This window comes from Chiloscyllium punctatum, chromosome 26 (assembly GCF_047496795.1).
Source record: "Chiloscyllium punctatum isolate Juve2018m chromosome 26, sChiPun1.3, whole genome shotgun sequence".
Classification (NCBI taxonomy): Eukaryota; Metazoa; Chordata; class Chondrichthyes; order Orectolobiformes; family Hemiscylliidae; genus Chiloscyllium; species Chiloscyllium punctatum.
In genome coordinates, this window is record NC_092764.1 from 39,813,416 (window position 1) to 39,826,356 (window position 12,941).

Below are 12,941 nucleotides of genomic sequence, written 5' to 3' on the forward strand. Positions count from 1 at the left end.
AAAGATAAATCAGGGTATGATGTATGCGCTTAATTGTAAGGTCCTGGGGAATATTGCTGAACAAACAGACAGTGCAGGTTCATAGTTCCTTGAAACTAAAGTCGCAGGTGGACAGGATAGTGATAAAGGCATTTGGTATGCTTTCCTTTATTGGTCAGTGCATTAAGTATAGGAGTTGGGAGGTTATGTTACAGCTGTACAGGACATTGGTTAGGCCACTTTTGGAATACTGTGTTCAATTCTGGTCTCTCTGCTACAGAAAGGATGTTGCGAAACTTATAAGGTTTCAGAAAAGGTTTACAAGGATATTGCCAGAGTTGGAGGGTTTGAGCTATAGGGAAAGGATGAATAATCTGAGGATGTTTTCCCTCAAGCATCAGAGGCTGAGGGGTGACCTTATAGTTTTATAAAATCATGAGGTGCATGGATAGGGTAAATAGCCAAGGCCTTTTCCCCAGATTAGCAGAGTCCAAAACTAAAGGGTATTGGTTTAACACGAGACTGCAAAAATAAAAACGGACCTAAGGGGCAACGTTTTCACACAGAGGATGGTACGTGTATGGAATGAGCTGCTGGAGGAAGTGGTGGAGACTGGTACAATTACAACAATTAAAAGACATCTGGATGAGTATATGAATAGGAAGGGTTTAGAAGGATATGGGCCAAATTGGACTTGACTAATTTAGGATATCTGGTCGGCAAGGACAAGTTGGACCAAAGAGTCTCTTTCCATGCTGTACAGCTCTATGACTTTATGTGACCAATAATCCAGTAAGATTACACAAATATAACTGAAGTCACAGATGTAAGATATCCTTGATTTCAAAAACTTTTATCTATTCACATAAATTTTCATGCTTTTTCAGTGAGAATGATTGATCATTTGCTTAAACAAATTTTAAAATGTGATTTCAATAAATTGGGGGAACACTTCAATTGTAGTTCACAGTACTAACTGTGCAAAAGAACAAGCATTCTTCTTACAATTAGTTCAGCATACTCATTAAACAGGTCCAAATTCAAAAGGGAGCAATTTTGTCTTTCATGTATTATTGGTTGTTATTTTAAATTATTCATAACCAAATTTCAAACAAAAAAAGTTGCATTTTTGCAGTAAATGAAAATAAAAGCAATATTGGCAGTATATATTACACACAGAATGCAAACAGATGACTTCAAGGAGAATTATTGACCTTTGATTAATTTCAATGTTTATTATCCCCATAGCATCATATACCAAAAATGTAACTTGTTGTTGTGGAGGTCTTTTTTCATTATTATTACTTTAGTTTATTAGCACATTTAGACAGGTTAATCCAATTACACAAGAAGGCCATCTAACATTATTTTGTGGTCTCAAGATAATTAAAAAGAACAAATGCCCATGAGGCCATGTAAAAAACAAGAATGCATAGCCAATATAAAAATTGTAACATATTGTAATGAACCTGTAACAAAACCAGTAATTCTCTTGCATATTGAAATTATGTCCACTATAAATGCTACACACTTCAAAAAACTGTAATTGTTCACTCTCAGTTGCAATGAGTATCATTCCTAGCCATTTTCTTCAAATGTTTTGCCTTTTTTAACCAAAACATAGCCATTCTTATAAGCCTAGCTGACTGAGGTGCTGCTTCCTCCTTCAATACAATTGATGCTATTTTTTGGACCATGCAGAAATTGATAAAATTCATCTGTGCAAACTCAGTTGTGCCAGACGTTTGTTCTGTCCAAGAGGGAGAATTTTGCTTACGCGTTGGTCTTCAGCTAAAATCCCAGCTAGGAACTATTGACGTTCACTCTGTTAAGTGAGATTTATAACACACTTAAACCTGTACCATTCTTCATTGAAATCCTCAAACATGTTAACTGCTGGCCAACAAAAATCTATCTATATTCAGAAACATACATATAAATGCATCAACGTACCTGTATTGCACATGAACACATATAAACATTCCAAATTAGCTTTACCAACAGATATTAAGCTATTAACTATCAAAGTTATGGCAAATTCTGGAGGAGATATTGCTATAAATGGATTAAATTATGTTATGCACTTGAATCTACTATGTATATTTGCTTTAAGTACATCTAGAAGAGCTGTCGGGTATATTCCCCTTCAAAATCAAAATGCCTAAATAGGGTCTTGTGCATGGATCTGAGTTACAATAATGATATCATGACCATAAAGTTTGAAAATTCAAAAACAGACAGTAGATCATGATGTCTGATTAACCAATTGCTGTTGCTTCTGATACCATCTCCAGATTTAAACTTCGCAGCCTGCAACCTAATCTAAGTCCACGGTTGAGTGGCTGCACATCTGATCAGGGACTCAAAAATCACTGGAGGCCAATGCAAGTGTAAGCTAGCTCAAAGTCAGCCGGCACACTCTGGCTGGAATGGGTTGTTAAAGCATTGGGAAAGCACATCTGGGAAAGGTGCAAAAATGACACAACATAGTAGACAGCAGGTACCAGGATTTTCCGATGCTTAGTGGAGGCCTTGGAATTGCAAGTGAGGAGACACTTCACCAATTCATTATGGGAGGTGTGTGGCAGGGCAGTAGGGAGATGGAGAAGTGCAGAAAGCCCTCTTGACAAACTGACAGATGTTAACATCAGGAATCTATCCCTGAGGCAGTACCACAACAAGTCCAATGACCTCATATGAGTGCAGGAGACAGGATCTGCAAGGGATTGTACATTCTGCATGAGGAGGTTGCATTCAGACTAGGTTGTAGGAGAGTGAGCTGATGTAAAGTTTTCTGCAGAGATCTGAGGTAAGTCTTTAATATAAGTGTATATAATAATAAGGCGAATGGGTACAAACTGAAATACTTTGTGTATTGACAGGCCTGGCAAAATTTGAAAGGAGCATGGAGAAGACCAGTTCCATTATGGCCATAATTCACCACTATGCTCAAAACACCACTGTGCGAGTCAGTAACAGAGAAAAGGTAAAAGTGAATGACTGTTAGAGAATAGGAAATTGAAGTTGCATTCACTGATACAACAGGAAGATAAGTCAATCACAGAAAGACCAGCCAGAATATAGGTTTGTGCATGGAACATCATGTCTCACAAACATGATTGCGTTTTTTGAGAAATTAACCAAAAAGATTGATGAGGGCAGAAATGGTAAACTTAATAAAGCCTTTGACAAGGTTCCGCATAATAAATAAAGTTAGTATTAATTAATAAAGTTAGATCACATGGGATTCAAGATGAGCTTACCAATAGGATACAGAATTACTTGACAGTAGGTGACATAGGGGGAGGGTTGTTTTTTGGAGTGAAGATCTGTGACCAGCAGTGTTCCATAGTGGGTCCACTTTTGTTTCTCATTCATGTAAATGTTTTGGATGAGAATATCGAAGGCCTGTTTAGCAAGTTTAAGGATGACTTCAAAATTGTTGATATCGTGAACAATGAAGAAAGTTATCTAAAATTACAAAGTGATCTTGATCAATTTGGTTAATGGGCTGGTGGAGTATAATTTGATGAATGCAAGGTATTGCATTTTAGTATAGGGCAGGACTTATAGAGTTAATGGTAGGGCCCTGGGTAGTGTTGTAGAACAGAGAGACCTCATGGTTCAGTTATACAATTCTTTGAAATTTGCATCAAAGGTAGACAGGACGGCTAAGAAGGCATTTAGTCTGCTTGCTTTCATTGCTCAGACCTATAAGTATAGAAATTGGGACATTATGTTCAGGTTGTACAGGATGTTGCTGAGGCTTCTTCTGGGGTACTGCGTGCAGTTTGGTTGCAGGGCTAGAGGAAGCATATTATTAAATTGGAGTGGGTTCAGAAAACATTTACCAGGATGTTGCAAGGAATGGAGAGTTTGAGTTATAAAAATAGGCTGAATAGGCTGGGAGTTTTCTCGCTGGAATGTAGCAAATTGAGGGGTGACCTTATAAAGATCTATATAATCATCAGCGGCATAGATAAGGTAGCGTGGGTATTTTCCCGAGAGCGAGGGAGTTCAAAACTAGGGGGCATATTATTAAGGTGAGAGGAGAAAGTTTTGAAAAGATTGTGAGGGGCAACTTTCTTTTATACAGAGTGTGGTATGAATTGCCAGAGAAATTGCAGGTACAAATTCAACATTTAAAGGACATTTTAGTAAGTACATGAACAGTAAAGGTTGGGAGCGATATGGGCCAAAAACAGATGAGAGGGACTATTTTAATTTGGGAATATGGTTGGCTTGGATTAGTTGGTCCAAAAGGTCTGTTTCCATGTTGTATGACTCTACGACTCTATAACAGATATCTAAATTGCCTTCTCCCTCTCTCTGTTCTCCACAGCTTGTTGTCATATAGCTTTCAGCGATGCTTGCTTCCTGGTGATTGTAAGGTTGTAAAGCATGCAGCAGACCACATTGAATTTTGATATGCCCTCTACCAAGTAGCACAGGGCTCTTCCAGAGTAATCTAGGCTTCCGAAGTGTTGCTTAAACACACCAATGATCTGATCACCTTTTCTGCAGCAGCATGGCTTTTGCTGTACAATGCTCACAAGGACAGGGTTTGTATGTTGAAGTCCTGATTTATCATATCAGTAGATTTCCTATCATTAATAGCCACCCTTCTGATTCAATGTGGTGACATAATGCAAATAGTAAAACATACTGCTATAGAATGAAGACATCATGCCCTCAAGGCCAGTGGATCATGTTGGAATTATAATAACACCCATTGTATTAAGCATCCAAATATTGCAATCTTTGACTTTGAAGTAAAGCTTCATGTTCCATTTGTGGAATCGTAAACAACTCTACAACTTTGTTGTGAGCTTTAAAAGCAGATGTTGTCAAAAGTTTTAAACTGAGCAACCTTTGCAATGCATTCAAATATTTACTGAAAATAATTCTGTATCTCTTAAGTAATATCCTTTACCAGTACAAGTTAAAAGTGACATGCAGCATAAACAAGACTCAAAATACCACAAAGCATCAGCTCTCTCACACTAGTGCAATTTGGTGAAATTTAACAAACTAACTCAATTTCAAACTCATTTCTGGTATACTGAAATGGAACAGCAAAGTGAGCTTGCAATATATGAGTCGAGACATTCATTTCACTAATGTGCTCACAGGTTTAAGTCCTGCTGGAAGCTGATGCTACACTCTGCCAGCTGTGCTTACATTGTATGTTTTATGCTAAATTGAAAACTCTTCAACTACTCAAGATTGAAAATTCAGCATATTTGGCAGTGGTGTCACTTGTGTTTAAATCCTGGGTCATTGACCTCTGAATAATGACCAGAGTTATGCAGCCTCTTCAACAATGTAATTGCTTTTCTTGAAATTGCAGATGACAATCAGACTTCAAATGAGGATCACACATCAGGATTAACATATGAGAGAGAAAGAGGACCTTGTCTCCATCTTCTTAACCCAATTTGAGATCTCATAAAGCTTTCAGCCCAAAGTGCATATTTGACTTACATTTTATCTTTTTTGGTCCCTCAAGAAAGATGAAAGGGAGGGGGAGGGGTTCAGTGACGGTAAGGATTATAAAAGTGAGGACAAAGCTCAATCTCACATGAATTAATAACAGAGAGTGACATGCCATTGAATACGAAACATCAGACCTCTCCTCATTTTTACAAGCCTCCCCAGCATATGAAAATTCTATTAATATACACAAACATCATCACACTAATTCCATTGAAGATTTGACAATAAATTTATAAATACTAAAACAGCATCAGCTGTCTCACCGTGGTTGAATTATATGTCTTGCCAGCCAACAGTAGAATAGTTCTGACGGTGATTATGCCAAGACTCAAATCCTAGATTGTCCCACAACTCAATGGTGATGTGTCTTAGCAGGTAACCTACAATGGAAGAGAAATAGCAGAAAATAGGGAGAAAAAATATATCAAAACAATTATTGTTAATTCAATAATAAAGTCCACTGACCAGGAATTTTACTGCGCAAACTTAAGCAATAATTTCACCAATGAAGGCTCTTAGGTTGTATTAGATTAACCATTTCATTTAGTAATATGATCAGTTATCAATTATCACACCTAATTGCAGAGTAGTTTTCTGAGTATTTGCAGAAAGCAAAAACATTTCACACAAACCCAGGACACTTTGAAAATTATGGTATGCTTCCTGCTCTATTCTCTCCATATGAAAGGTTGAAGCCCCAATTTGTGAATTAAGCACAAAATTTATTTGACACCCTTCAGTGAGTGTAGAATTGTTGCCGGTGTTGTATTTTGGTCCTACCTCTGGAGCTATAAACACAACATACTGTTGAACTATATGACAAAGAGCAAGTAAATTTCCTGATTTCATGTACAATGAAAAACTAGTTAACTGATTACTCATATCATATGGGATATTGCTGTACACAGAATGATTACCATCGACAAAATAAACAGAAATGCACTTCAGTGTTTTTGAATATCCAAAGGACATAGTAAGGAACTTTATAAAATAGTCTTGCATTTAACCTTAAACTGTTTCGTTTTGTAGGCCAGTATAATTTAACTGCAGTTCATGTATTTCAAAAAAATACTTTACAAAATACAAAGTTGAAATTTTGCAAAATGTATATTATTTGAGTAGTCAAGAGAATAAAGAAGTGCCTAAATTTGATTTCTTTTTGCAGCACAACAGTTGCAATTGCAGTTGTGCATTCTACTTGCTACCCAATAAACATATTTTTCTACTGTCACTTTGGATAGAATTTAGCACAACACATTGAAGAGTGCATCATAGCACAAAGCACCATAGAATTGGAGAGATGTAGATGAGCAGTAATCCTAGCAGTAGAAATGGGTGGTTGAATTAACAGCTATCAAATAGCAATGAGATGGCGAACCTACGTCAATCGATAGGAACTTGTAATCCATTGTCGCCACCTGTCAATTACTCTCCAAAACACTCACAATCCTAACTTGGAACCCTATTGCCATTCCTCCAGTATGTTTAAAACCTGAAATCCCTTCCTACAGCACTGTGGTGTACCTACAACATATGGGCTGCAAAACTTCAAGAAGACAGGTCGCCACCTATCTCCACGTTATAATTGGAGATAAGCAATAAATGCTAGTTTAGCCAGTGGCAGCCCCATCCTGTGAATGAACAGATAAAGGCTGTGGACAATATGCATGCAGCTGACCTTTTGGGATTATGCAACTGGGCCATCAGATCCCCAACAAGTGAAAGCTGGTGGCATTGAAACATGGAAGGACCCACCTAGTGGAAGGCTAGATATTTCGCTGTTACATTCCACAAAAGGCCAGAAGGATGACCCAAGAGCAGTATATCTTTGCATTCCAGAATATAGTCGCCTCTCATTATTTTTATTGAGAGTAATCTTACTGTACTGGAGCATGGTTCAAGATTAATTTCTATGACCAGGGTAGTTCAGCCTTCTTTTTTTTAGGAAGATCACAGTTGGCCACATGAACAGAGCATTTCCAAGATGGGTGCCTGCAAGGACCACAGATACTATTAATAGTGAGTGAAATAAAAGAGAGCCTGTCCTCATCACATAAGAATAGCCAACACTCTTCTACTACTCTGGAGTCTGTGCGACTTTCTGCTCTGCCAGCAGGATCCCATCTCCCAGACGAAGTAATGTCCCATGTGATTGTTATATTCCTTCCATTTCATTACAAGCCATTGTCCTTCATCTCCATTCAACCTCCCCTCCACACCCCCCCCACCCCCACCCCCCACTCCTTTTACTGGTCACTATCTCAGACTGAAACAAACCATTTGCAACCGTAACATCTGATTTGACCTTGAATTGTGCTTCTGACTCTTAATCTACAGTATCACAAAATTGGATAACACAGTCATCTTCAGCCCTATCTCATCTATGAGATATCCTCATTCATGCTTTTCTTACCCTGAAACACAACTACTGCAGGCTGGGCCCTCATTTTCTACCCTCCATAAACCTGAGTTTATCCAAATTCTAAAGCTTGTATTCTAACACAGTCTAGGTTCCAGTTGTCAATTTCCCAGTGCTCACTGACCTATAGTAGTTTCTTATCCATCAATGATTTCATTTTAAAATTTTTATCCTCAAGTTCAAATCTCTCAATGGTTGCACATCTCTTTACCTATGAAATTTATTTTGCCCGACATCCCACCAAGAAGCTTGCAATCCTCAAAGTCTGTTTCTTTTGTTTCAGTCACTACTTTTACCCAATCATTGGTGCTATGCATTCAGCTGTACAAGTTCTAAACTCTTAAATTCCCTTCATTCTGGCACACCACCTTTCTCTCTTCCTTCAGGACATCCTTTAAAATGCTCTATTTTAGATGAACTATTCATCATCCAGGCTAATACTCCATCTTGGGTTTGGTGTCACTTTCTCTCTGAGTACACTGCATTGAAGTATTTATTCCTATATTAATGATATTACATAAATGCTAATTGTTATTGAAGTTTCCATACTTTAAAAATGTGGTGGATTGTGATGGGATTTGGAATAAGTATTATTAATAATAAAATTATTCTTATCTTTCCTGTGCAATATTTATTTCTGATCCAAGGTGTCACACAATCAACAGCAACACCAAAACAAATTTGCTACAGTTAATCGATGGAAAAGAACTGGTGGCTTTACCATATCCAGCAATTTATTTCGGGATTGTCATTAACTGCACAGAAAATGTGTGTCAGGAGCTGGTTCATTAACACAATAAATTATATTAAAACTGCTGTGACTTGCATATGTTTTTGATCAAATTATTTGATTATAGTGCAAATTCACCTATGCCAAGCAGCAGGTAAGAATCTTCAAGGAAGACATGATTTCAACAAAGGAACCATCGATTCCTTTTACTTCTCTGCTGAGGAGAAATCGTACAATAAAGCTCTAGTTCCACTATATCAGAATGACAAATAGATCTCACATAAAAGTTAACACATGGCTCTTTATCAATTCTGATTAAGCTTTATAATTTTTTTTAAAAATCCAAAACTTCTGCTATACAATGGCTTGTATATAAGCACCGTGTTCCTGTTTAAAGCACACTGGAATCCGTTTCTGATTGACATCAAATAGAGATCATGAATCAGATACAGAACCAGCTGAGGAGAAAATGCTCACAAATGACAGATGACTGAGCCTAACCAGAACAGAATCAAGAGTATTCTACTTGAAGAATAATATGAGTATAAAAAAGTGACGGCAATCACATGGAATTATTTGAAAAGCTGAACAACCCTGGATGAGGTGTAAGGCGTGGTGTCATATCCAGGTGAAATTAAAATCAGAAATTATTTCCTTTTTACTGATGTCCAGTATTTTGTCTCTTCTATCTTTTTTCCAACCCTCATGCTGTGTTGTCTGAGATGAAAAAGTTGGTAGTCAGGATTGTGAATGTTTGCAGGATTGTCCTTATGCTGACCACTTTTAAATAAGGCCACCTTGAAGAGTTGGAAAATTGTCCGCATTAATGCTTCCTTTCTTCCAACCTGCACAATCTACCCAGGAACATTGAAAATGCATGACATCTTGGAAAGCAGTTAAGTTAACAACCAAATCTGGACCTCCTGCCGAAGATCTAAATGAGAATGTATCATTCATTGTTAGTATCGCAGTAAAGCACAAGTTGTGGATGAACCAGTAGTAGATTCTAAATGTAGATAGAACAGTAGAAAGTTAACTTTCAAATCAAAACCGAGCATATATTTTGCAAGCACAGGAGATTACTGAACATACTGCATGCTCATTGCTGAAATGAAGGTGAGGAGCAGGAGTACCCCATTTGGTTCTGCCATTAGACAAGGTCAGAATCGATCTAATTGTGGTCTGAATCCATTTTCTTAGCTACCTTGTGGATAAAGAACCTATCAATCTCTACCTTAAAAATATTCAGTACTCCTGCTTCCAGCACTGTCAGGGAAGAGAGTTATGACCCTCTGACAGATAAAAAAAAACCTTCCTCTCCACCTTAAATGAGAGACCTCTCATTTTTAAACTGTGTCCCTAGTTTCAGTCTTTCCAATAAGTGAACAGATATCTTGTCAGCATCCATCCTGTGAACTCCCTTCAGGATCTGTGTGTTTGAATAAGATCACTTCTGATTTTTCTAAACGCAAAGTATGCTCTTTCCTAAATAGGGAGACCGAAACTAATAATGTCCAATGTTTATCAGATCTCTACCTTTAGTAAAATAAATATAACATTTTGCAACATTCCATAGAGTTCTTTGCTCTCATAATGCTTGGATTTTGATTATAATTTTTGGTTCTGCAAAAATGTGAAGAAGCTTAACTCTAATAGTGAAATTTTCTCTGGTACAATCTTTTGTTATATATTTTTCCTTTGTGATTTTTATCAGAGTAGTGTCCATTTTAAATAATATTACCCCAGATCTGAAAGTTCAAAATGATTTTGCCCAATGTACATCAATGTCACTGTCAGGAAAACGCCTCAGACTCAATCAATGTGACATTTTCTGAGTCCCACTTCACCCATGCCATGGTTAGTCAGTGTCACATTCTGAACAGTTTTGTGTTGTAGTCAATGTTCACTAAGATATGGATGGTAATTTCTCAAACTCATCTTACATCAACATTTTACAAGTTATTATCTTAATAGGATTCCAATCCAAGCCCAAAAGGGCAACAGTCATTGTGTAATTCAGTAGATCACACAACTCCTGTGAATCACCCCTCATCACAACTTTCTGTCAGGTAGTGACATGACATGGTAACAGTCATCTTGAAAATGCTCAATTGTCACAAACTGTCAGCAATGTTCCAACTTTTTATCCCTCTACCCTAATATTACTTTATGTGAACAGGGTGGGACTGTTTTCCCTGGAGTGTCGGAGGCTGAGGGGTGACCTTAGAGAGGTTTATAAAATCATGAGGGGCATGGATAGGAGAAATAGGCAAAGTCTTTACTCTGGGTGGGGGAGTTCAGAACTAGAGGCTATAGGTTTAGGGTAAGAGGAGAAAGATATAAAAGAGATCTAAGGGGCAACGTCTTCGTACAGAAAGTGGTGCATGAATGAAATGAGCTGCCAGAGGAAGTGGTGGAGGCTGTTACAATTGCAATATTTAAAAGGCATCCAGATGGATATGTGAATGGGAAGGGTTTAGAGGGATATGGGCCAGGTGCTGACAAATGGGACTAGATTAGGTTGGGATATCTGGTCGGCATGGGCAAGTTGTCCAAAGGGTCTGTGTCCGTGCTGTACATCTCTATGACTCTATGACTTGGTCTCTAATTTTTTTCAAGTTCCTGTTAAGCACCATTGGGTGTTTCATTACTTTTAAGGTACTTTACAAATATAATTTGCTGCTCTTTTGTTGTGGTGTAAGCAGGGTGTGTTTGAACAACTGTCACCACAGAATGCTCAGTGGCAGTTATTAGTTGTGAGTTGCTACAATTACTGCTGGCACCCATTGTTGCTAGCCACAGAATTGATGGAATTTGTTCAATTACCTTAGCCCTTTAGTAGCAGTAATAGTTATTTCCAGTTATGTCATACATGTTGCCTTCTCCATGGTAAAAAAAATCACATGGTAATGTTGAATTGTAGAAGATAAAGCATAAAGTATTCTGGGAAACAATCTGAAGATTATTTTTATGATGAAATGTCAAAATTGCATGTTTAATTTATTGTGAAACTCATCTCCATATTGAAGGGACACAATATGTAGTATTACAATGAAACCCATAAAAGGTAGCAGATTGTGTTGTTAGGCAATTTTCCAAGGGACATGATAACTAGAAATTACATTATTGTTACAAATTGCTGAATTGCATGTGAAAGATTAAATTGATGACCATAGGAATCTTCATAACTTATGCAGCTGTAATTGTTGTCAGTAAACTGATGACCAACCTGAACAGTCAATTCAGCGTCTAGGAAAAGTCTGAGTGTGAATGCAAGTGAGAGGCCAAGAGATCACAATAGACCAGTTAGTGATGTGCAGATGGAAGCAATACAACTTTGTTATTTCAAAGAAAATCAATTAATATCTCAAATGCTAATTGTAAGATTGTTAAAAGTTTCAAAACATTTCCTTTCTTTTTAGATCTTTGGTTGTTCTGAATACCACATTATTAATCAGAAGATTTTGATCCATCGTTTCGCAAATTTATTTGGTGAGTGGCTGGCTTCAGAGAGGTTTATGTTTACTTTATACCTTGTTGCATATCACCAGACAACTTGCATATTCATTAAATGACTTCGCTGGTTACATGATCACATCATTGTTTAATATCACACAAATCTCATGTGGTTAAAAAAATGGATGTCTGGAACACACGAAGGCTCAAGGAAAATTCTTCAAAGCATCCAATTTCATCGAGTTCTGTGTTTAAGTGCTTATTATTGCCTCCTTTTGGATTTCAAAGGAAATCAGTAATAAGCCAAGACTTTTGCCGTGGTTCAAGATTGAAATTCTGAGAGTTGAACGGAAGCAAAGGCAGTGATTTGTGTATTTCATGCAAAACTCCCTACCAAATGGATACAATTTGGTATCAATTTAGTACAACTCTGGATGTAACACGAACTTATGCCATTGGCAATCAACTTTGTTCACAATTGACTGGTGCCATTTCGATACTTGGGAATATTAGCTCTATAATTCATATAGCCTCTGTGTGTGTATATATATACATATATAAACTTATATACACATATATCAGTTGAGAAAGTTGACGAAAAGACCTAGGCTCAGATGATTGGGCAGCACTGACTATTACTTCACTGTTGTTAGCATCGTGTTCTATGTTCCTTAACTTTGCCTTGGTTTTTAAATCATCTTCGCAGGTGTTTTAAGCCTGTTGTAGTTCTGTTTTGTAGTTAATATTTGACTAACCCAAAATGAGATAACATGGCATATGAAATATTAAATCCAGTAGGAGAGTATTGTTAACTGTGATAACGTTGGGTAAATGTAAATCGACAAAGATAAGACTCCAAAA

At 37.3% G+C, this 12,941-nt stretch overlaps 1 protein-coding gene across 15 annotated transcripts in view; it reads right to left on the minus strand.

Annotated features, from left to right (window-relative positions):
- znf536 (zinc finger protein 536) overlaps positions 1–12,941 on the minus strand; it is a 597,614-nt gene that overhangs the window by 569,801 nt on the left and 14,872 nt on the right. For 14 of the 15 annotated variants that reach the window (XM_072596176.1, XM_072596174.1, XM_072596187.1 and 11 more), the window contains one exon: positions 5,739–5,855. The exons of the other annotated variant lie outside the window; for it this stretch is intronic. The gene's annotated coding sequence lies outside the window, so the exon portion shown is untranslated. The remainder of the gene's footprint in view (positions 1–5,738; positions 5,856–12,941) is intronic. 15 annotated transcript variants of the gene reach the window in all.